The sequence below is a fragment of the Chelonia mydas genome, chromosome 5 (genome assembly GCF_015237465.2).
Source record: "Chelonia mydas isolate rCheMyd1 chromosome 5, rCheMyd1.pri.v2, whole genome shotgun sequence".
NCBI lineage: Eukaryota > Metazoa > Chordata > Testudines > Cheloniidae > Chelonia > Chelonia mydas.
The window spans coordinates 18,372,365-18,398,968 of NC_051245.2; the positions used below are offsets into that span (position 1 = coordinate 18,372,365).

Genomic DNA, 26,604 nt, shown 5'->3' on the forward strand with positions numbered 1-26,604 from the left:
AGAACGAACTGGCCAATCATCTCAGCAGGTCATTTCACAATCACGAGTGGTCCCTCTGCCCGGATGTTGTGATCAACATCTTCCAACGGTGGGGGTTTCCCCAAATAGATTTCTTTGTAACAAAATACAACAGGAAGTGTCACCAGTTTTGGTCCTTCCTGAATCACAGCCTGGGCTCACTCTGACGCTTTTCTCCTCCCTTGAAAGGACCATCTACTCTAGGCATTCCTCCACTTCCTGCTTGTACACAAGGTCCTTGTGAAGTTCAGAAGGGAGGGACCATCAATGATCTTAATAGCACCACCATGGCCACACCAACACTGGTTCATCACCCTTCTAGACGTGTCGGTGGACACACCGATAACCCTGCCCCTGGTCCTGGACTTGATCATGCAGGACCACAGCCACCTCCAGCATCCCAATCTGCAGTCTCTCCATTTCATGGCATGGAAACTCTGTGGCTAAACCCTTCGGAGCTCACATGCTCAGATCCTGTTAGAGAGGTCCTTCTTGGTAGCAAAAAGTCATTCACCAGAGCCACTTATTTGGCCACGTGGAAAAGATTCTCTATTTGGGCATTACAAAAAGACACTCAACCCTTACAGGTTTCAGAGTAACAGCTGTGTTAGTCTGTATTTGCAAAAAGAAAAGGAGTACTTGTGGCACCTTAGAGACTAACCAATTTATTTGAGCATAAGCTTTTGTGAGCTACAGCTCACTTCATCGGATGCATACTGTGGAAAGTACAGAAGATGTTTTTATACACACAAACCATGAAAAAAATGGGTGATTATCACTACAAAAGGTTTTCTCTCCCCGCACCCCACTCACCTATTACCAGCAGCTTGTATTGATATTCCAAGGGAGATCTAGGCTCTATTCTGCAAGCCTTGCTCACATGAGGAGTGCTTACGTTGATGGGCACTAACGAAAACTCCTAGCTAGCTACAATGTGTGTAACTCATGAATAAAACCTGTGGTATCAGGCCCCGGGGGGGAAGTGCTTCTAAGATTTATTCATAATTTCATAAACCTCAAGCCTGAAGGGACCATTAGAGCATCTAGTCTGACCATAAAAGAGGCCATAAAAATTTCATTGAGTTACTCCTATACTGGGCCCACTAACTTGTCTGACAAAAGAATACCTTCAGGAAAGGTATCCAGTCTTGATTACACAGGTATCATTGCATTAACTATTGTTCTGATTTCTAACTAATAACTTTGGTTTTTAAAATGTCTTGTAGGAAAGAAAGAGCCACTGGTCGCTAATGAACATCTTTTTAGTTTGTCTCTTGGCCTGCATCATCTCCACCATCATAGGAGTGCTGATTATTGCCTTGGTCTACATTAATAACACTGGATTTATGACAAAGATAAACATTCAAAAGCATGAAATAACCTCTCCAAAAAGCCCAATAAGAATGTCAGACAAAAAAAAGTAGATGTCAAATTCCAGTTTCTGAATCATCTGGGTAAATCTAAGGTGTGGCAGTTGTTCTTCTTACAAAAAGTAGTATTGTACTCAATATAGAAGTTTGGAGGCAAATTATCAGACTGGCCTGTTTTTGTTCTTGTTGTTTTGGTTCTCTCCTTTTCTGTCCACAGAATTGCAGGCACAAAGAGATTATGATCCATAAATAATCCAAAATGCAATTTACATCTTTTGGATATATCATTATTTGGACCTACAAATTAGATGTCTAAATAACCAAAATTACAGAGTTTTAAAAGGAAGTCAGCTTTTGAAATTTAGCATTGAAACTACACCATGTGAAACCATGTTCATCATTTTCAGAAAGCTAGAATACAAATAGAAGCCATTTAGTTGAAACTGGAAGTCTTGAGAACCGAGCTAAAATGTATTCTTTGGTCACAAATAAAAATGAATGTGATGGTCTCATTTTAGGCAGCAGTAGCCTCACTCACCTTGCTGGACTTAGAGCATTAGAGTTCATGTACAAACCAAACAGTTAGATTACTTCAGAGTTTAGTCTCTGTATTTCAAAACTTACTGAATTTTTAGAAATTGACCAATTTGAGAAGAACTCCAGTTTTCATAGAGCCAGATGTTAGAGTGTATGTTCTGACTCTTTTTTTTAAATCCTTAAAAAGTATATTTATATGGATTTTTCTGATCCCATGTTCATGTTTATAAGGGTTTTCCCACAAGAAAGAAGATGATTGATTAGACAGTGGACAGTTAAACTGATATACAGTGCTGTCAAATATACAAATGAAAGGAACTAAAAAATAGCAAAAAATTGTCTTTTTCTAATTTCTTCCAATTCTGATATTGTTAGGCATTAGATGTAACTATAGGAGGTGCAAACATACACAAAAATGTGGTTTTCAAGATTACAGTGTCCCGTAGTACACTTCCCTAATGTAAGGTGACTTTTAAAAATTCCTGGATTTATTCTAGATGGAGTACAAATAAATGGGAAGGAACAGTCCCTAGCACTAAGAGTTCACAATCTAAGACCCTGATTCAGGAAAACATTCTATTTAGGAAGGGTGCTTACACATGTGCTTAATTTTAAGCATGTACTTAAGTGCTTTCCTGAATCAGTGTCTAAAAAGACAAAGAAAGAGAAGGGGGAAGGGAGTACAACATAAAAGTAAAGTGGTCAAGGTGATGATAGGCCATGTCAGCCTTATATTTGTTTAGTTTTTGATAGCAGATACACACTAATTGACTGGTGAAATCCTGGCCCTACTGAGGTCAGTGGGTGTTCTTCCATTGACTTCAGTAAGGCCAGGATTTCACCCCAGGTCTTCCACTTTTTTTGTTTGATGTACCTACAAAGTGATTCTTAGCCAGTAATTTTTCTGTCCTTAAAACCATTCCTTATCAATCATTGTAAAAAAATGATATTATAGCAATTTGATGTATAAACTTATGTGTGGGATCATCAAAAGTGTACTAAACCCATAGCTAGAGAAGCCTCACCAAGAATTCCCTGCGTTTCCCACAAATTTCATATCTACATATAAAGTAATGTTCTGAAATATTCCCTCAATATTTTCCTTTCATTTCCCCACTGGCTTTGCCTTTGTCCAATACTTATAAAGAATAACTTATAAGAATAACTTATGATTTGCTAGGTATTTCAGTTTCCTGGGGGTGATATTCAATGGGCAAGATTTAGGTATGATGTAAATGATTATCCGAGTGATGAAGAAATGGAATTTGGAACAAGCATCAACAATCAGCGGTCTAAGATGACTTTTGGAACATTACGGATCAAGAGCAAAGGGCTCCGGGCCCCCCATTGGCACTTTAATGCCAATGAACATGGCTTTCTCCTAAAGGTACAACCTGATTATTTTAATTTCATCTGTTGTAATTTTTTAAGTAAAGCATCATGCCAGCCTATGGTCTGATATACAAATGCTAAATAATAATAAAGACGGCATTATCACTGGTTAACGAGTGTCACATTTTCAAACCTTGGTGCCTGAAATTATGTTCTTAAGTGGCGTGATTTGCAGACATACTATATGCTCACAGCTCCAACCAAAGTGTAATAGTTGCAGTCCGTGGAAATTTTGTGTACTCTGAACTTTTAAAAATTCAGCTACTTATCTGGGTGCCTGCACATGAATTAGGTGCTTAATATTAGGCACCCAAATTTGAAAGTGTTTGTTATATCTCCTCTGACTATCCATTTCTCTATTTGTAAAATGGGGATAGTAAAAAGTTACTTACAGTACTAACTCATGGCGTATTGTGAGGAATAATTAGAGATTGTACATAATTGTGAAAACAAAGTGTTATGCATTTTGAAGAATTGACTCTTGGCTATACTTAGAATACTAACAATATTTTTATTATTAAGTATTTAATATTTCTATCATAGTAGCACTCACAGGCCCCAGTCAGGATTGGGGAGCAATTGTGCAAGACATTCCACAGACACATGGTCCTTATCCCCAGTAGTTTGAATCTTCTTAAACTATAATCATAACATTCATAGATTTCTCTAAATAACTTAATGTTTTGTGTTTGTGTGAGAGAGAGAGAAAATTTATTAAGTGTTTCTTAAAGAAATTGGGCCTTCCAACAATTTATTGCTGAATGCACTATTCTTGCTTTGGTCTCTCAAAAGCTGAGTAAGAGTGGGACTGTCACCAGAGTGGGCTACCATCAGTCACATATATGTTTGAATTATTAAAATGTAGGCAAATACAATTTATGAGCTCACTATGGAAAAAACAATGTTTGTTTGTTTCTTTCATGATCTTGTTCTGTCGCTCCGCCTGTGTTTCAGGGTAGTGCCTGGATTGGTGTTGTTGATGCTGGTGGTAGCATAATAACTACATACAATGTTACCACGGGCCAAGTGATTTTCTTGCCTAAAAACACATTGCACTGGGTAAAGAATGTGGGAGAAGATGACTGTTTGTTCCTGCTGTTTTTTACAATACACGAAGAACTTCAAACCTTGGATGTTGATGACGTGTTTTTCTCTACACCAGAAGACATAGCAGCAAGATCATTAAAGGTTTGAACAGTAGCATATACAACTCTGTCCTGCTGAAAGTAATCAAAAAGGGCCCAACCATGCCCCTTATCAATTTGTGGAGGATCCTCTCTTTGCCTGGATCTCCTATCTCCCACCTGGAAGGATTTGTATGTCCCCAGTGTAGCAGTGTCCTCTCATATCGTTAAAACTAGTCCTTGTCACAGTGGGGCAAGGGTCCCTGGAGCTAGCATATAGGCTCATAGTATCTGCTGGATCCATGGGGATCTGCAGGTTCTCATGGTGGAAACTGTGCATTCCATAGGGAGGGAGCAAACACTCCCTCCTTCATGGAACAATTTGTAGCATCTACCCAGATAAGAGAGGACTTACATTTTGTTTCAGTTTCAAATCTCTTTAGGATTTGAATAAAGTATAAAATCAAGTTAAAATATGTATAAGCTAGGAATTATATGGGATAATGCATGGCAGCAAGTCTTACCAGATCAGACCTTCAGTATGTCTTAAAGGTGAAAAGCACATTACTTGATCAACTGCTCTACTTTCCCTGTTTGCTTCATGCATTTGCTAACATAACATTTTTATTGTGTGTATTTTAGCCTCAAGGTGGAGTGAATTTTATAAGAACATTCAAGAAACAAACAGAAGATCAGGCCATTAACCTTCCACCAAACTTAGTAGAGCTTGTTCAGAATGCCAGCTATGTGCAGTCTCCAGACAAGCTTTTGTGGCGATACTTCTATAATCTCAAAGGTACATAACTAAGAACTTGGTATATAAATGGGGTATCTGTTTGTTTTGAAGGAAGTACTTTTTCACACAATGCACAGTCAAGCTGTGGAACTCATTGTCAGGGATGTTCTGAAGGCCAAAATTTAACTAGGTTCAAAAAAGAATTAGATAAGTTCATGGAGGATAGGTCCATCAATGGCTTTTAGCCAAGATGGTCAGGGATGCAACCTAATGCTCTTGGTGTCCCTAGCCTTCTGACTGCTGGATGCTGGGACTGGACCACTTGATGATTGCCCTGTCCTGTTCATTCCCTTTGAATCCTCTGGCACCGGCCACTATTGGAAGACAGGATACCTGGGTAGGTGGACCATTGGTCTGACCCAGTATGACCATTTTTATGTTGATAAAATAGAGTAAAAATTAAATGTGATAGAAGGGAGAAATAGTAATATAATAGTCTAGAAACAATTTGTAATTTAATAAAAGGGACAATATTAAGCAGAGGCCTCAGGCAGTCTAATAGGCCTCAGAGAGGCCTCAGGCAGCCTCTGTAATACTTTGTCTAATTTCGGTTGTTGCATTTAGTGTATGGTCACTGAGGTTTAAGCCTTTGCTTCTTGTCACAAGCTTATGCCTGTGAGTGACCTCACATTGCAGCTGCCTTAAATGTCTGGGGGAAACTCACGTGCAGGAGCGCTGTAAGATCTACAAAGACTTACCAAAGACCTCATCAAAAAGAGTAGAGACACTAGCTCAGATGTATCCTCATGGAGGCAGCATTTTGACCTCCCTTGGAGCCGGGTAGTTCAGTAGCCATAAGGAGTGCCCTGGCTACTGTTTGGGAGACTCAGCACAGTTCCTCCTCTCCCACAGCGAGAAAACACGCTCCTTCTGCTTCTCAAGAAACTCGGCACTGTCCAACATCCCGGGTGCTGAAGAAAAGTGCTTCAGCGAGGGAATCTCGGCACTGCTCTCTATCATCGGTAAGAAGGAAGCAGAAAAAGACTGATAGAGGTCGATCCCCAACACCAAGGATGGCGGGGCAGAGGGATTCTAGTAGAGTGTGATCCACGTCGGGCCACTCTGAGGTTCCAACAACCTGAGTGGAGCCATTGACTCTGGCCCTGGAACAGGTACCATTGAGTCTGGCATCCCTCCAGCTGGCCTCCTTCCCCTCTGCTTCAGACTGTTTTCCATGGGACTTTCGAGTAGAGAAGGAACTGAGGGCAGTTCACCTGCGTATTCCTGTGTAGCCATGGTGTGTGACATGAGGAGGAACAGGGTGCATGTGCAGACCGAACAGACACTGCTAAGGGAAAATCTCATATCCGTGGCTCAAGAGGCGCATTGGCACCTAAAGTGAAGCATCCATAGTGACACACATCTTGAAAAACCCAGTTACTGCACAAGATGAGTAACCTCTTCTTCTGTAACTTCAAGGAAAGTGCCAGCCTGTGAGGTCCACTGTAGTATGGTCTGGGAGTGTGTGTATTTAACTAATTTTTTATTTTATAGTTTTCTCTCTTTCGTATATTGCCAATAAAACTTATTTTGATGGGTCCCTGATATACCTGAGGAGTTGGCTGGTGCACTCCAGGGAAAGCTGAACTCTGTCCTCGGGGGAGGTAGAGCAAAATGAGCCAAAGGCAACTCTGTCTGGAGAATGTTTCAGTATTCCTTAGACCGTCAGTGCCAGAGAATGAATAGAGAAGGCCGTTGTAGGCACAAAGAAGTCCAAATTACGTAAAGGAAATAAGGCAACAATTACAACTTCCTGGGACTTTTAGTATGCTCAAGGTATAATACTACAGGCCTTTTAACATCAGTATGTGAATAAGGGCCTGTCTAATTCAGGCACATGGAAAATGTTGTCACCATGACTGACCTGTTTAAGGTGAAATGTTGTCCATCTTTGGAAGGTGTATAGAAAACACTACCTTATCATCTTCAAAATGTTTTGTATAAAGTGGATCAGCCTCTAGTGCATGATGCTCACACACTGTGCACTCAATCCTGCAAGGTGCTGAGCATTTCCTGGGAGATGCTGAGCACCCTCCACTCCTAATGACAAAGCACCTTGCAAGATTCAGGACAGCTGAAATCATTGCCATCAGAACAATTACTTTTCATGATAAAAAGTTTGAGCTCACAGTTAATGAGTGAGTGGCTGGAAAGAAGCTTTCGGTGTTGCCATTAATATCAGTGAATACGTTCCGAGTTACTAGTCTTAGTCTAAACTCGAAGAAATTCTGATTTCAGATTTCTTATTATTTGTACAATTGCTGCTTGCATGTGTCAGAGTGGGATACTGTGCAAGTATAAACCGCTGGTCAGTCTGTGTTATGTATCCCTCACCGGTAGCTGCTTCACAAAGGATAGGAGTCTATTAACTAGCTAAAGGTAGAGATGCTCATGCTTTTAGCACTGGATGTCCCAGATTCAGTCCCCACTGTGGACTCATGATCTTGGTCGATAATCAAGCAACATTAGCTAAAAGCAAATCTTCTGGCAATTAATTACCAATAACATATGGGAATATTTTCTAGTAATTCTCATTTAACTGTCATTCATTCAGATTCAACAGAATTCAAACTTCCAGAGGGAGTAATTCAGTGGGCTCGCTTTCGCAAAAATGGAGTGGGTCTAAATGACAATGAGAAAATCTTCAGTGACTCACTGCAAATGGTATGTATATTCAGTAGAGCATTCTCGTTGCTGAAACGTAAGGTAACATTGTGAAGCATGTGAGTTCGTCATCATTGTCACACACAGCTAAGATGTTGCCATATGAGTTGTTGTCTGAATGTTGTGCTTATTTTGACTTCCAGCATGAAAATAGTCTTACCTTAGGAACTATCAGGATATACAGCAATGGACTACGGCAACCTCATTTTCATTTCAATGCTAACGAGATGGGCTATGTCATTAGTGGCTGTGGAAAGGTAAGTTGTTACATAAACTAAATGAGGGTTTTGTCTGAGTTAGGGCTGCAGGATTGGAATGTTTTCAGAAAAACTTCTGATTCTTGTTAGTACTGTAAAACTCCAAAATCCACACCCTTCATCTTAGGGTTAAATTTTCTCTGAGATATGCTGATGGAACTCTAACAAGTCAAAAAGAAGTTACACTACCACAATGGAGAGAAAAATTAGCCGTTATTGTTCTGCATTTAGGGAAAATGCAGCAAGCTGCTTCAAGTAGGAATTCTTATGGTCTTAGAAAGAGGGTAGACAAAATAAGAGGGAATCCTGTTGATTCAGCACTGCTGAGGAACCGGCCCTAAGCAGGGTAAATTAGTTGCAACAAGATTTAGGAGACAATGTTTCACTATGTCCCTATCACTACATATAAGTACGATATAGAAAGGAAAATGGGGTGGTCTTGATTTTATGCCAAGAGGAAGGCCCAGATAATCATTATTGCTCTGATTAGTATTAATTAACGTGACTTACCAGGGTGCTTGAGGCTCTGTTTTGACATAATACAAACAAACAAAGACACACTAAGATCATAATTGAAAACCACCCTCTTTAAACTGAAGCTGATAAACACAACAAAGGGATCTGATGTAAAAGAAGGGAAGTAAGGGATGGGGTGAAGGTATCAAACACATAGCCCAGCAGTGGTCACAACCCTTTGAAAAATAAAGAGGTTTAAAGGTTCTTTTTAAGGGTCCTGCATTTCATGTGAGCTGACCCAAGTATTTCCAAAATTCATAATGTTAATAATCCAACTGACAAGGCGAAGAAGTTGAAACTTCTGATGAACCCCTTTTCCATATATGGGGCACTGAATAATAATAGCCACAATCTTCCCCTGTGGATGCCGGCGTCTGTCTGGTGCTCCACGGACGCCATTGGGTCTGCACTAGCAGATCTCAGCTCAGAATTGGAGCCGTAATTCTTAATTCATCTTATGATGAGTGATCTTGGCACGTACTGTTGGATGTTTTGAACATTTTCCAGCAAGGAATAATCGCTGCATCTCTTGTTTAGGTGGGAATTATTGTTTCATCTAAAATTACCACTGACTTTGACATTGGCATTAGAGATGTTGTATTTTTCCCCATTATATCAAAAACACATGTGATGAGGATTTGCTTCTGATTCTAGCATTCAGCACAGGCAACCAGGTGAGAATACATAATGGCAGTTACTGTATAAGCAGGGGCTGAGGGGGCGGGAAGCATAAATTGGACTTATTCCCTGATTGGTTGCCTTATGCTTTGCTACCCACCCAGTAACGCTCAGCTACACTGACGGTGAGCTTCACTTCTGGTGTGAAGGGCCTTCATGAGGCACCACTAAAGCACCACATTGGAGAGGAAAAAGAGGAGCGAGACTATGTATTGTGTGTGTGTGCGCACACGCAAGACAGAGAGAGCTTGTCTGCTCGTCATGCTGTGGGTGGGTCAGCCTGCAAAGGCCACTATAGCCCCTGGGTACCACAGAAAGGGGATCTGCACAAGCATTGACCAGGCCAACATGCTTGATGGTGAGCATGGGTGGCGCCATGGACCTGTGATTACACATATCCTGTGATAATGATATCCAGCAAAGGAGCGTGGAAGCAACTGCTATTCTAGCTTAGTTCCTTATTTCATAGGACATTTACCGTTTTAAGTATTACCAACTCATTAACCGGCCATTGTGTGTGTGTTTATGTACACATGCGCGCGCGCACACACACACAGACTTTACACCCTCAATCTCTCTGATTCAATAATCTGCTTGTATTATTAGCATTAGAAACTATTGAGTTTTAAAGAACACAAACATTCTTAAACACGTAGCTCAGAACTTTCTCTGTTCGCATTCCAAAAAAAAAGGCATGTCCAGAAATGGTTAAGATTTTAATAGCTTTGATGAAAAGTGCTATGTAAGTGGTATGCTTTTTATTGTTTTATATTTTTATTGTGTGTGCTATAGCTCTCATAAACTGTGTGGTTTTTTTACTCAGTCTGTGCTGTTAATAGTCTTATAAAAGGATCATCGAATAATAAATTATTTCTATTTGAAATATGGTATTTCTGACAGCTGCAAACCCTTGATATGGATGACTACTTCCATGCCACAGCAGATCATATTCTAGCCCAGCTTTTCTTCAAGAAGCAGGAGGAATTTAAGAAGATCCCAAGGTTTAGTGAGGACCAGGCAATTAACCTGTCATAGCAGCTAATATTAATTGCCAAAGATAATTAAATTTCACTGCCTTGTTTTTAAAAGTACTTTTTGCCTTTCTTGCTGTTTATCCAGGGGAGCTGTTCAGAAAACAAAGTAATCTCATTTTAACTTTTCTGTAGTTATTTTAGTTGGTATTTGAGTAACAGCATTGTTTAAAGTATTTTGTAAATAAAGGTGGCTCCTGCCACTCAAATACATTTTCTGTCTGTATTTGCTCTGTATTTGCTCTATTAATTCATGCACTTCATCTCACTCTCCTTTTCCCATCAAAGTACTGAAATTTACATTGCTACACACAATCACTGTATTTAAACTCCCCACCCTTCATGTACCGTGTGGACACGGTTCTTTGTCTCTTGACTGGAACTACTTATAGTAGCAAGCACTATACCCAACTACCCAGTATTAAGCTCTTAATTGCCCTTTAATACATTCAGGCCATACCTGCTTTCCCTCCACTAACTGTAGCCCAACAGATAGGGCACTGGATAGGGACTCAGGAGACGTATGCTATTCTACTCCTTTTACCTTAGAGTCAGCCTGGCTTAAAATAGTCTCTTTTCTAAGGCACTGTGAACAGACTTTGGAGTTAATCCTGTAGTCACTATAAATTGAACTCTACTGTTGCCCTTTATTGCATTGTAATTAAGTGACCATTGCCTTGCATTATGGAGTAAGTGGGATTAACAATCCGTGAAATGCATTTGTAGGAAAAAAGTGATTTTTGTCCTGTCATCCGCATTTCTGTCATCCAGGCAGATTTGAATCTATATATACTTTTTGTTTTGACTAAATAATTAGCTTATTTTCTGACCTGTAATTTTGAATCTGAGTTTTAGACAAACTAATGAATACAGCCCAAGGCTCCAGTTCAGGAAAAAAAACCAGAAAAAACAAACCCCAACGTACGCATGTGTTTACCTTTAAGCAGGTTTGTAGTTCCATTGATTTCAATTTCTAATAGGCATACCAGTTGTACTATTCTGAGTCGGAGTGATAGAGTTTAAGGCCAGAAGGGACCACCAGATCATCTCGTCTGACCTCCTGTATATCACAGGCCACCAACACCACCCAGCACCCGTACACTGAATGCAACAACCGAAATTAGACCACAATATTGCAGCCCACAGGAGGCTGCCTGAGGCCTCTGCCATGGCAGGGAATTGATCATGAGATGTAGCTGGATAACTCTGTAGCCTTTGTCAATAATGATAATTCTATAGTTGCTACAGTGGTCTCTTTAGCTCTTTGCAATGTTTTGGTTAAGACACTGGCTCCTGTTGCTGAAGTAAATGATTGTGCACTCACTGTACTAGCCCCAGTAACAGGAGTCTATATGCTGTCATCGCTCTGACTGGAGTCCTTTAGAAGTCAGTGGGTGATGGCAGGATAATGACCAGAAACCAGAGATTACCAGTAGTATTAATCCATAAGGGCCAGTCTCTGCTATCAGTTACACCGGTGAAACCCTTGGTCCATTAACTTTCATGGGTTTGCATGTGTGTGTCTGACAACAGAATTTGGTCATTCATCATGCAATGTTTAGCCCCATGATTGCTCTATAGTGCTCTATAGTGCTCTCCTGCTTCTTCCCGATGGAGTCAGAAACGAACCAACTGCCCAGAACACAAAGACACAGATCCTCAGTTTGTGCAAATCAGCACAGATCCATTGAAATCTGTTCCATCAGCTGAGGTTCTGGCCCAAGGAACTACTGAGCAGTGGTGGCAGGTGGGGCTGCAGGAGAGTCAAGCCCCCATTTCAAGTGGGAGCAGCAGCAAAAGGGGGGAGCCTGCTGGGCGCTGCAGGAGTTTCAAGCCGTATGAGAAAAAGGCTCCAGTGGCAGGGGAATGACCTTCCACCAATTATTTCTCTCCATTTCAGGTATCTCTTGACTATATCAATGGATATGTATGCCTTTGTTGGACCTTCGGGGATTTGGGACAGCTGACCTCAGCATGGCACAACAGCAAACTATCCCAATGCATAGGAAAGATAGGAAGTATGGTAAGAGACCTCTTGGCTTCACCAGGAGATCTTCAATGACCTGAAACTCAAAAAAGAGTCATGCAAGAAGCAGAAACTAGGTCAAGTTACAAAGGATAAATATTAAAAAGAAAACACAAGCATGTAGGGACAAAATTAGGAAGACCAAGGCACAAAACAAGATTAAACTAGCTAGTAATACAAAGGGAAACAAGAAAACACTTTACAATACATTAAAAGCAGGAAGAAGACCAAGGTAGGCCCGTTACTCAGTGAGGAAGGAAAGACAGTAATAGGAAATACAGCAATGACCAAAGTGTTAAATGCCTTTTCTGTTTCAGTTTTCACCAAAAGGTTAGCAGTGATCAGACAACTAACACAGTGAACATCAGCATAATGGTAGGAGCTAAGGCTAAATCAGGGAAAGAAGTTATGAACTACTTAGACAAGGTAGATGTCTTCAAGGTGGCAGGGCCTGACAAAACACATCCTAGACTACTTAAGGAACTGGCTGAAGAGATCTGAGTCATTAAACAATTATCTTTGAGAACTATGTAACGCTGACCCACACAGGGGCATCAGCAATGGGGATCAAACCTGGGACCTCTTGAGCTTAATGCATGAGCCTCCACTGCCTGAGCTAAAAGACACATCTCCCTTAGCCAAAGCTGTAGCATGCTGATCAATCTGTAACTGGCCGGCCCACTACTAGAGGGAGACAGCGTGCCACATTGAGCAAGCATGGGTTACATCTATAAAAAGGGGAATACGGACAACCAGGGAATTATAGACCAGTCAGCTTAGCTTTGGTAGCCAGAAAGATAATGGAGCAATTTCATAATTACAGGCATCTTCAGTTTTGGCTTTGTATCATCTAAACTGCACACATGTTGAAATAAAAAATTAATGGCTGTTTTCATGTCTTTTACAAATCATGAAGGTATTCTTGTTTGAATTGTGTCATCAGTGTGCTGTCCCTAGGCCTATATAAAAATGAAATGGTATTGTGATTTTTCAAAGCATTCTAATTAGGCCAAATCAAATCAAATTTCATGACAACACTTAAAGGCACTTCTGCTTAGTGAGGACTATTTCCAAGCCAAATTTCTACTTTTATTCCTAGCTGTTTCAGCTACAGAGCAGTTTAAAAAAATATTACGCAAATATTTACAAGGGGAAGAGTATTTTTTTCTATTCTCCTTGTATTTTTTTTAAAGAGGGAACTGAGGTTATTTAGTCTGCAGAAGAGAAGAGTGAGGGGGGATTTGACAGCAGCCTTCAACTACCTGAAGGGGGGTTCCAAAGAGGATGGTGCTAGGCTGTTCTCAGTGGTGGCAGATGACAGAACAAGGAGTAATGGTCTCAAGTTGCAGTGGGGGAGGTCTAGGTTGGATATTAAGAAACACTATTTCACTAGGAGGGTGGTGAAGCACTGGAATAGGTTACCTAGGGAAGTGGTGGAATCTCCATCCTTAGGGGTTTTTAAGGCCTGGCTTGACAAAGCCCTGGCTGGGATGATTTAATTGGTGTTGATCCTGCTTTGAGCAGGGTGTTGGACTAGATGACCTCCTGAGGTCTCTTCCAACCCTAATATTCTATGATTCTAAATAAAACATTTTTAAGCTCAGACTTTTCAAAGAAAAATTCAGATTTGGGCAGACACTGTTGGAGATACAACTAGTCCCCTGTCACACAATCTTAGTTCTTGCCTGAAAATATCCCCTACATGGAAAAATCCTTGCTTGTGAGTTGCAGAAGCAATACCACTCCTACTCATCCCCTCAGTACAATGTTACATGTTTGACCTGGACAAGTATTGCATCATGCTCACACACCACAAAAAGAATATTCTTACCTTGGACAGAAGAATGATCCCAAGACACTGGAGTCCCTAATGTACCCTCTCCCTCCGCTGATAGAATGGAAATCAGATGGGGGGGGGGGGGAGGTGGCTGAGGGGAACCAGAAACAAGCAGAGTAGAGCGAGATACATTGCTACCTAAAGATTCCTGTGTGCAAAGGGCTTTACAGCAGCTTTCTGCGTTCTTAGCACTGAAGTAAAATGGAACTGTCCCTATTTACACTAGTCAAATGTATGGCTGTGTGTGTGTGTGTATTTGCTCTGTGTGCCATTGCAGCTCTGCACAGACAGCTGGCACAGCAGACCTCGAGTGAACCACCCAATAACCACAAGGTCTGTTAAGGTACGAAGGCACCCGGCCAGGTTTATTGTCGACAAAGCATGGTAATAGCACCTGCCAGACTCTACGGAGATATTAAGACATGTATGCCCATGACAATGGATGCAGCTCATGGAATGGTGGAACTTTCCATTCACCCCTCGACTGGCCAAAGACACTCCCTTTGAGACTCCATTTTATACATCAATACAAACAACATGGCTAGGTGCCACCCATTACCTTGTACATGTTGGTTCAATCAAAACATCTCTATCCATCATGCTGTCATCCTAACCTTACCTTTAAGATGGGTCAGCGTGTTCCTGTTATCTTTGGGGAATGCGTTGGTATCGAGGTGTTCTGGTACCACCCCTCTGGAATGTGTTTGTGTGTATGTTCTGTGCGTAGTGCTTCTTAGGAATGTGTATTTCTGCAATATCAGCCCTGTTTGTGCCAGATTCTGTGAGCAGGACCTGCCTCTACTTCACAGCCTGACTTCGCTTTATATTAGCAAAGCTTTGACCATTACTTTAGCCCAGGTCTCAGGCCTCATATCAGGCCTCTGATACAAGGGCTTGTCTCAGGGTGTCTTCCTACTACAACACCAACTAAGGGTCTGGCCCTGAGCTTTCACTGAAACATAGTTAACGAATGCTGTGTTTCAGACTTTTGATTCGAAGATCTTTAAGCACTTGAGCCAGATTGGCTCTTATGATGCTTTTGTTCACTATTCCCTTGTTGGCCAAAAACCTCAACCCTTTCCTGAGGCCTACTAGCTTCATAGCTTTGGAATTTTTGATCTCATAATACTAGAAAAAGTTTAATTTTTAAAGACATATATTATGCATTACTCACATAGGCTAAAATTTTTAAACTTGTGTCTCCACACTGCACGTCAAGTATCAGAGGGTAGCCGTGTTAGTCTGGATCTGTAAAAGTGGCAAAGAGTCCTGTGGCAACTTATAGACTAACAGACGTATTGGAGCATAAGCATCTGATGAAGTGGGTATTCACCCATGAAAGCTTATGCTCCAATACGTCTGTTAGTCTATAAGGTGCCACAGGACTCTTTGCCGCTTCCACAATGCATGTCAATGAAGAGTATTTGGGTTCCCAAATAGCTGCACAAGACCAAATAACATGCACACCCAATAATCTGTCAGCTCAGTATGAATCCTCATCATGTAAAACACATTTACTGTGGGCTTAAACTGGAACAGGTCATAACAGGTTGTCCCTCTGTGTACACCTGCAAATGTGATTTTCATTTCAGTGAGAAGTTTTTTTTGCCTATCGACCCTTGCAGAATACACACCGTCAAGGTATGCTGACAGATTATTTAAAATTGGTAGCAGGAGTTGCAGCAGAAGAAGATTCTAGGCAGATGCTCTACAATGAAGCTGAGAGGGAGAGAGAAATGCTCACTCTTCAGTCTCATGTCAGATTTTGTTTTCCTTGAGTATCAGTTAGCTAAGCAGACTGTGCCCTGTCTTTGTTCAGAGCTGAAGGGGGGACGTGGTGAGCTAGGCTAAAAAGTCAAACTTTACCTGCTGTGGTGCTAAAAGTTACTGCTCTGGATTTCAGGGCCATAAAAGCTCATCAAACAGCCACAGATAATATCACAGGTGTCAGCCAGCTCTCATTACATTGATCAGTTTCTTGATAAACACCTCACTAGGGGCTGGATTGTGTTTTTTGCAGGCTGAGGTGCACTGGAGGGATGGGGAAGGACTGCATGATATCCAGAATACTGGTTAACTCACTTCTTGTGGGTGTCTTGGCAGAAGCTGGTTCTAAGGAGGTATTTGGGCGAACTTAAAGAGTGGTGGCCTAGTGAGTCAGTTTAGAGAGGTCATTACAGTGTGTAGGGGCATTCTGGAAGAAGGTGTGAAGATGGCTGTGGAAGAGGCAGATTAACAGAGCATCAAGGATGGTGGGAGGGATTGTGTTGGAGCTATTTGATAAGAGGCGAGGCAAGATAATAGGCAGGGGGTAGAGTTATATGGAGAATGTAAGGACAAGAAGGTTGAGCTTGATGCAGTGAAGCACAGGGAGATAGTGAGGGGGATTCAAGAAAAGGGTAGGTCATTTGGTCATGTCAACAGGCTAGGAGGAGGATCTTGGCAAATTGTAGGAGCTATGTTTTGTACAAGTTGTGGTCAGGTAGGAGAGGAGAAAGTTGCGTTAATCAAAATGGGAGATAAGGGCTTGTAAGATAGCTTTTGCTGTCGGGACAGTAAGAAAAGGTTAGATCTTTGAGATGTTCTACAGGACAAAGCACATGGATTTGAAGAATGTGAGGATCTGATAGTATTTAGGAGAGGGAAGAGTTGAAGATAACCACTAGATTTTGGCCTATACGTCATGAAGGATGGTGGTATTGTCAACAGTGACAAGAAAAGGGGAGAGAGAAGAAATTCTGTAAGGAAAATAAGGAGCTCAGTTTTGGTCTTATTCAATTTAAGTTTTTGGTGAGCCATCCAGAAAGAGATGTCAGAGAGACAATATGTGATCAGGCTTTTGTACAGGTCTGGTTTTGTGTCTATTAATTCAATCAGTGTGATGGAACTAGAATAAAAAAAAAATTCTGTTTGTGGATAATGACAGTTCAAAACCACAACGATCCATGTGTATAAACTATTATTGCCTGATTTGAGTTATACTAAGATCCTTTTATATCGCTCTGGTAGTGCAGAGGAGTGTCAAAGTGAGTATATATGTAATGTGTACCCACATTAAGGCCCTTTTACACTGCCAGAGCAAAACTCCCATTTAAAATAATGGGAGAATGCACTCTGTACTATGGCTTTAATTACCAAAACCTGTACTACAGTAATTTAATTAATGTGAAATTGGAAATATTTTTAAACAGTGAAACAATAAACCCAATCCTTGACTTCCTCTGAAAATTATTGCATTAAAATATTGATTGAAACAGGAAATTTAGCTAAAGAAAAAGTCTGCAGTGCCCCCCGGTGGTGAATGTAAATTATGGCAGAAAATATGTTTTTAAAAAAGGAAGTTAATAGAATATTAAATAGAAAAGACCCCAGCACCTACAGTTAATTGTAAGCAGAGGCAATAATGAGCAGTGTGATATGTTTTTATTAAAACACTAAATTCATTCAGTGTGTGTGTCATGGGATTTACTGGCAGTGTATGATTAGTTCAAGGTTTCAAGCCACATATTCAAAGGAACACTGTTCCTAATGGGTGAAATTTACCCTCAGGCAGGGGGCCAACACAGATGTTATGTGCCACTTAAGAGGCCAGTGGCTCATAGGGCTGTGTATAGGGGTGAAATTCACCCAAGGCAAATTGTCTCATGTCTTATTTTAAAGAGACAAATCCTGCCCTTGGTTATGTCACCATAAGCCCATGGTAACTCTGGGAGCAGACTCTGACCATGTAATGGCACAAAGAGAGTTTTCACTGCAGTCATTTAGAAAGGCAGCATCATTTGGACTTGACTGTGAGGCCTTTGTAAATAAACAACCAACTAACCTCTAGCTGTTTCTGATCTAGAACTACAGCAGTGTGAGGGGAAGAAAGAGATGTGTGCAGGGAGCCTGAACCTACACTCAGTGTCACAATGCCTAGGTTTTGGGCATGTGGAAAATAACGGGAACAATAAAGGAATCCATAAAGCCTGAGCTGGGCACCTATGTGTCCTATACAATGCACGGAGAAAGATAGGTGCCTAAAAATAGGATTCACAAAAGTTGGCATACTTAGCCACCTAAGCTAGCCAATGGAAGATGCTGGTGAGAGAGGTCTGACCTAAGTCCCACCCCTCCCAAAGATTAAGAGCCTAAGTCTGGCCTGGAGGAAGGTGGCCATCTCTGCTTACAATCCATAGCTGGGGATCCCTTCCTTGAGTCAGGTCACTTGGTCTGTCTGTGGCTCAGTTTCCTTCCTTGGGTAGGTCATCATGGCAAAAGAAGCCCCAAGGGAAGGGGCTGGAGTTTGCCCCAGAGAGTAAGAGAACTGCTAAGGAAATTTCCCCAGCTCCAGCAGTGAGATAGGCTGTGGTGAGAGAGTGGAGAGCAGCTATACAAGTCCCTAGACCCAGTGATAGAAGCAGCTAGGGGGCAACACAGAGCTGGTCAACAACTCCTTTATACCCAGTGAAAGAAATTCTCAATGGTACTTATGCACCTACGTGCTTTACTCAATTAGGGCTGGGCTTCAGCAGGTGCCTAAAGTTAATCACATGATGAAGTCCTTTTTCTGAGTTAAGGCATTTAAAAGAACAGCCCATGAGATATTAATTCAATGCCCGTGAGCCTTGTTAAAGAAAAAGTAAATAAACTCTACAAACTCATAAGAATATTAGACTATGTGCCATTTAAAATTAAAATTGATATTTAAGTATTCTGCATAAGAAAGATGGAAAAATGAGCATTTTCATACATTTCTCAACAAAAGTCCATGAGGACTTAGTTATGAGGAACTGCAGAAACTCACCTGGAAAGAATTTAGCAGGAGCAGCCAACAGGCAGGCTGAAATCAAAGAGAGCATTGATTAGATTCCTTGGAATCAGACTACCTTACAGGATTTCCTCCAGCAGGTGGCATCAAACGTCAATGAAATTAAAAGATCAGTCTTGTCTGTAAAATCTTCAATAAAGGAATTAGGTTGAAACAGCCTGAAGAAAGGAGTCAAGCCTGCAAAAAGCCATAGAAAATAACAAGAATATATTACCTCCCATGACTGATCCACAAACAATTGGGAACAATCAAATGTTTATAGAAAATCACAGCCACTAAAATGATCTAAAAAGAAAAGGAGTACTTGTGGCACCTTAGAGACTAACCAATTTATTTGAGCATAAGCTTTCGTGAGCTACAGCTCACTTCAATCGGATGAATGGGTGCCTCAAAGTGCTTTAGAACTCACTGTTTGAACATTTTAGCTACTAGAAACTGGTGGAAAGGACTTTCACTTAACTTCTTTTCCCAATAGACAACACTTATAAGAAGGTAGCTCCTTTCCAAAAGTGCATTGTGCTATCAGCAATGGTTCCTAGTGCATGAAGAGTACTAGCAACTTTGTGGAATTCATGAAGGTTTTCTCAGTATTTCAGAAGTTTGTGGAAACACCCTCTCTGTAATTTCAACCATGGTGAAAACTTTCATTTTTAGTCCCTTTACCCCCCCTCCCCCACACAAAAAAAACAAGAAAAAAAAAAGTTAGAATTTGCTTGTTGCTGCATTCCCACCATTCAAGATATTTTTACCTTGTATAGAGACCCAGCAGCTGGGAGTTGAGGACTCAGCTCTTCATGGGTAGTGCATTTTTACAAGATCAGGCTCATTGTCAACAGAACTCAAAAGGTCCTTAATGTGACAGATTTGTTCCTGGGCCTGATCCAGCACCATTGAAGCCGCTGGGAATTTTCCCATGCACTGTGATAGGAGCAGGAATGGGTCCATTAATTACTGGTTACACATTTATGGTATGTCAATCTGTCACCTAGGCAGACAACAAAACTTCCTTTTGTTCATGCTCACTATACAGTTTGCAAGCGGTTATATTTTATGTAAAGCTACTCCAGTTCTTTCAAGATAAACAACTGCACTAGTCCTCAGTGACCTCTATGTCCATGTCAAGTTTCAAACGTCAGCCAGCTTTGACTAATGGCAGCGTCAAAGCAGCGTGCTGAGAAAAAGTGTATATATATATATATTTTTTTTTTCCACCCTCTCATAACTCAAAAGCAGTTGAAGGGAATTTGCTCAAATTAAAAAAAAAAAAGGCCAACCTTAGTGTGTGGTCAGTGTTTAAGCAGAACTCCCTATTGAAACCAGTGAGAATTCCACTTAAAAATTGAGGGCTTAATCTGAGCCAATGTATAGAAAACTTAATACCAAAAAGGTGAAAGGTTTGGGACGCATGTGATGATAATGGGTGTAACCAAAACTGTTTTTCAATCTTAATCATAGTGGTTACTATGTGTGCACACTGTAATGTGATTCCAGGACGATACCTGCAATTATGTCATAGTTTGTCAGCCTTTCTTCACAGTCCTGTTACAGTCTCACATACTGTCACGCAATTATACCTACCCTCTGGGAATCATATAATTTAAGGATTCAACATTGTAGTAAAAAGGAGTTATATTATAAATAAAATCCCTTCAAGTCACTAACAAGGGAGCATAAGGAGCAGGAGAAAACATCAAAGGCAAATAATGACCTTTACTAGTTTTGGACCTGAACAAATTGTTTTCAGTTATTAGGTCTTCCTGTCTTTGAAGAGTCAGAGAGGAAATGTGCAAAGAAAGAAAGAGGGCCCCGATCCTGAAAGTTGTTTCTTTCCCACAATTCTCAGCAAAAAGCAATAGGAGTTATGGCTGTTCAGCACATCTCAGGATTAGGCTACAGAAGAGCTATTTCCACCAACACCATCAGACATCCCCCCATCCTATTATATGCACTAATTATACAGAGAGGTTTTTTTCCTGTGAAGTCTGATAAAAATCAACGAGAGGATATGTGTACACTTGGAGCCGTGGGATGTGATTCCCAGTTCAGGTAGGCATATTAGTGCTAGCTCTCACCAAGCTTGCCTGTGAAAAATAGTAGGACAGCCTCTATTTGCCTGGGCTGCTGCAAATGGCAGCAGGGGCTAGCCGTACTGAGCACAAACCATCCTGGACCCTGTGGGTATGTACTTGGGGCACTTAACCCATGCTGCCACTCACTGTTACCTGTGCTACCGAGACTATACTATTGTTTTTAAGGCACTAGCTTGATGAGAGCTAGCACAAATATGTTGACTTGAGGTGGAAATTATGCCCCAGCCCCAGTGCAGATGTAGCCAAGGATCTTTCAAGTTATGGTGCTTTCAGAGTTTAGTTACAGTTAACTTTTTAAAAAACAGACTAATGCTTTTTAAGATTCATCATACCTCCAAAATGGCTCGGCCTAGAAACTGCAAACATATTTTCTTGGTCTCGCTAAGAGAAGTGTTGGTTTTGCTTTGATAACCCATTTAAAGTTAAACATTCTTTGTAGGTCTGTCAAGTGATTAAAAAAATTAATTGCGCTGTTAAACAACAGTAGAATACCATTTATTTTAAATATTTTTAGATATTTACTACATTTTCATATAGATTAATTTCAATTACAATACAGAATACAAAGTGTACAGTGCTCACTTCACATTTATTTTTATTACAAATATTTGCACTGTAAAAAACAAAAAAAAATTGTATTTTTCAATTCACCTCATACAAGTACTGTACTTCAATCTCTTTATTATGGAAGTTGAACTTACAAATGTCGAATTATATAAAAAAAAAACCTGCATTCAAAAATAAAACAATGTAACCTCTGTGTTTCAATGACTTACTGTCGTTGGACCTCTATAATTTATATTTAGAAAGTATAATTAAAATGGAAGAAATACGAATGTAGATGATTTTAAGCAGCCGTTAGCAATTTATTTTGAGGATTTATCAGAGGTGTTGCACCTGTTTCTGCATTGTGTGATTGTCAATGGTGCATATCAAGCAGTCAAAATTCAGTTCCAGAAACAAGTGACACATTATGCCATCTCAGAGAAACAATGGATTACCTTTGTCAACTTAGAAGAGAGTTTTGCCCTTTATCTCGACTTTAGGGAAAAGTTTCAGTTTTGGGTGATAATTCTGGTTAGTTCTTTCTTTATGATGTTCTTAAAAGCGTAAAAAAAATGTACTGCCAAAAATCCTTTTTAGCCACATGTTTTCAAGGCAGTTGTTTGTTAGCCTCCCTTGGGAAAGCACATACCAATCAATATCCAACAGTAAGGAGATCTATTAGCCCTCATTACCTGGGACAAACAAGGAAGTGTTTTATTCACAGCTGCAGTACTGCAAGGTACCCTTTGCCTTTGGTTTGAGATAAGCCAGGAAATCATATTGCTAATACTAGCACTTCAGAATCCATCCAGACACCAGTAGGTAGCAACAGTAGGTTGTGGCATATTGAGCACTATGTTGGAATTGCAAGCTATCACTTTAAGAGGGGTTTTTCTGGTCCTGTTTTCAGACTATGGGGCTCTGTAGGGCAGCATGCCATCTTGGAGTGAGACAGTCTGGGAAGAGACTGGCGGCAAATCGGCGGCAGCTTTACTCTTCTGGCTACTGCGGAGGCAATTCGACGGCACCTTCTGTCTTCAGACATCCTGCTTGGGGCGGCAAAAACGGTAGAGCCAGCCCTGGTGGGGACTGACCTGTTTAGATCTAATTCATTTAGACTTATGTATAACTGTGAAGAAAATATGTGTGGATTAGGAAGCTAGTAGTATTGTTTCTTTATCATTATAAAACTTTACAAAGTTGGTACGTAAGAATTCAATTAATTCCTTTTGTTCTTTTTTGACCCTGTGGAATACATGCTGAAAATCCTCAATGACTGAATTCTGGCTCTCTGTCTGCCGTTCTATAGGACTAGTGCTGAAGTATTAGGAGAGAGGCAGTAAAGTAAACTCTAGCCCACCCAAAGGTTTCAGTGCTTAAGCTCCTAGGGGATATGCACATCATCCTTCATCTGGTCCCACATGCATTTCAAGGAAAAATATGATAAAACCTGGAGCTATATTATCACTTCTGCAAAGCACTATCTCCCTTGTCACAAGGACTCCTGGAGGCAATTGTAATCAGGGAGTTGAGATCTACCAGGGGACAGGGCAGCTGCAGAGACAGAACTCATCTGAATGGATGATCTTGTGTTTCTTGGGATTCTTGAGGACTCTTGGATTTCCCGGTCAGCCTGCATGGCCTTTTCTGAAGAATGCACCCTCCAAAAGGAATTATTTGGGAGGAATGATACAATGGGATCCTCAGATTTCCTCCCTCAGAACTCACTGCCAAGGAATGATCCAGCTCATTGAATCATGGGTAGTATCATGGCTAAAATCCCACCGTCCTCTTTGAAAATATAATGTTAAGCACTGTGTGAAGACATGGGGAGGCCATTGATATTTGGCTTCCGACAGCCACAAAAGTGACCTAGCCCATGCTGCAGGAATCTCGAATGCACAATGTGGATTTTAAATTATGCAGATTTCCAAAGACATGAGCATTTAAGTCCTCAGTGAGAAAATCCTTTCTAACTTTGTGTAACTGATTCATTATTAATTGGGGGGCAAGAGCTGTGATTATTTAAAAATGGAAACAAATGTTCTTCATCTCTCCTTCAGAAACTATAGTAATTAACAGCTTATCAAGTGTCAATTTTTAGTGTAACAATATTTGTTAAATACATCAACTGGATTATATTTAGTAGCAAATGTAGTATTGTGTGAGCTCAAGAACATAAGAACGGCCATACTGGGTCAGACCAAAGGTCCACCTAGCCCAGTATCCTGTCTTCTGACAGTGGGCAATGCCAGGTGCTGCAGAGCGAATGAACAGAGCAGCTAATCATCAAGTGATCCATCCTGTCGCCTGTTCACAGCTTCTGGCAAACAGAGGCTAGGGACCCCATCCTGGCCCATTTCAGTTTTCACCCCAGATATCCACTGTCTTGTCGCACACATTTCACACATGTGCTGTGCAGCTGCCATCTTATCATTGGAATGCTCATGACAGGGATAGGTTGCTAATGACCAGAGAATGGTAATTTTTGGATCCGATGAAGTGAGCTGTAGCTCACGAAAGCTTATGCTCAAATAAATTGGTTAGTCTCTAAGGTGCCACAAGTACTCCTTTTCTTTTTGCGAATACAGACTAACACGGCTGTTACTCTGAAATTTGTCAAGTACTTTACAGTGCTTCCCACCTCCCCCTTCCCCTGTCACTTTCTGACAGTTGCTATACCTATCTTCAGCGATCACCTTTTCAAATAAAGACATCTGGTATGTCTTCCCAACTCTAAAATCCATGTCTTACGGTTATTTAGTGACACTTAGTGGATGGTTGGATTAGCTGTGGGTAGTCTATTCATCGGACTATGATACAATTGTTAGCTATCCAGGAACTTTTCACAAAAATGTCAGTCAAATTTAGGTCCAGAAATATGCTGTTGTTAAGAAAATGTGCACATATGAAAATGCATCATCTGGTCCAGATTAAAGGGTCTTTATTTGTTTGTATCCCATCAGAGAAATCTAATAAATAAACTAGCAACATTGAATTTTAAAACGTATCAGCATTAATCTTTAAGAAATGTTTTTGCTTCTTTTCAATACATCCACTATGGAAAAGTCTTCTAGAATTTAATAGGTATTACACCAATAAGGTTGTACAGAAATGTATAATGTTCTATCAACATTATGCTGAAGTCTTATGGAGTTCTACAGAAAAGATACCATTCTTAAATTCTATAAGATGATCTAAAAGTCCTATAGAACAACTATTCTTCTCCTTTAAGTTCCCAAAAGGTATGTTTTTTTAAGCAGTGTCCCTTTAAGATCTTGTTTCAGAATGAAGTATAAAAACCTAGTGATAAAACATAATATTGACACTTAGATACCTTAGCCGCAGGTGTCTATGAAACATGATATATAAAAATGCAGTCGAGATTTTGTTTAATTGATTTCAGTGGTGTAGATAGCTGTGGTTGGTTTTCTATGGATTACATTTTTAAGAGTAAGAACTCTGCTGGCTGTGGGACAGGACCATAACTGAATTAAAGATGAAGATTTAACAGGAGAGACATACTGACGGCATAATGGGAATTTTGCCATTGACTACAATGGGGACAGGATTTCACCCTCAGTTTGCCCATGGAGAATTTTCATTTGTTCATCCTTTGCTAATGTAAAGTAATAGTGACCTAGACTAAAGGGACTTGTTTTGCTCTTTGTGAATGGAGAAACATCCCCATTATATCTCATTTATTTTATGTGTGTGTGTTTTCCTCCTGATGGAGGACAGTTTGTTCTATGCAACCACATGTCCCTTCAGGCTAATTTTTGCTTTATGTGGTATTGAATCTAGTGAGAAATTCCTTTCTCCACATTACATTATAAGTGTTTCATGGCTAGTGTTATGCTGTTGCTAAATACAGCCAGATGTTCATAAAGCCATATCTCTTTTTGCTTAGTGCTAACATGCAGGAGATATTTGCTCAGTCCACAGCAAGCCTCAAGTCACCAACAATAATTTAGGTTTCAGAGTAACAGCCGTGTTAGTCTGTATTCGCAAAAAGAAAAGGAGGACTTGTGGCACCTTAGAGACTAACCAATTTATTTGAGCATAAGCTTTCATGAGCTACAGCTCACTTCATCGGATGCATACTGTGGAAAGTGTAGAAGATCTTATTATATACACATAAAGCATGCTCACGAAAGCTTATGCTCAAATAAATTGGTTAGTCTCTAAGGTGCCACAAGTACTCCTTTTTCTTTTAACAATAATTTAATTTCTCTTTCAGGTGTGCTGACCTCATGCCATCTACATTGTTTTTCATTACAGCAGACATACTGTAGAAACTCCCTCATAAAAAGATTTTTTTTTTCAAGTGATACAGAGAAAAAATGTACTGCGTGGAGAGGAAGCAGGAATAATTAAGATCTGGACCGGGGAAGAATACCCAAGTGGTGAATTTTGTTCAACAGTAGAATAAAGTGCCGAGTCAAGGAATATCAGTAATGTAAATTGATGTAGCACATTGCCAAGATGCTGACTGAAAGGGAGAACACTTACGAGAGAAGTTCCTATAAATTTCATAACCACTTCAGAGCTAGCTCTGCATGTGTGTTATATTTATGTATGCCGTGTTGCTGTAGCTGTGTGGGCCCTAGCATATTAAAGAGACAAGGTGGGGGAGGTAATAGCTTGAAAGCTTGTCTCTCTCATGAACAGAAGTTGGTCCAATAAAAAAATAACCTCACCCACCTTGTCTGTTTTATTTATCTGGCATTCTGTTTAAATGGTAACAAAATGCAGGTGATTCTCCAGTCTCTTTGCTTAGAGTGCCAGGATGGCAATCAGCATCAAAAGCTTTATAACTGTCCTTCACCACAGAAATAGATGCCTAATAGTTTATTTTCTCTCCCACTTCCCTAACGCTAGAGTTAGTACTGTACCAAGAGACTTGCCTGAG

General features: G+C 40.4%; 1 pseudogene; it reads left to right on the top strand.

The window, feature by feature from the left end:
* Nucleotides 1–305: 305 nt before the first annotated feature.
* Nucleotides 306–12,184, top strand: LOC102938521 (annotated as a pseudogene).
* Nucleotides 12,185–26,604: the final 14,420 nt, after the last annotated feature.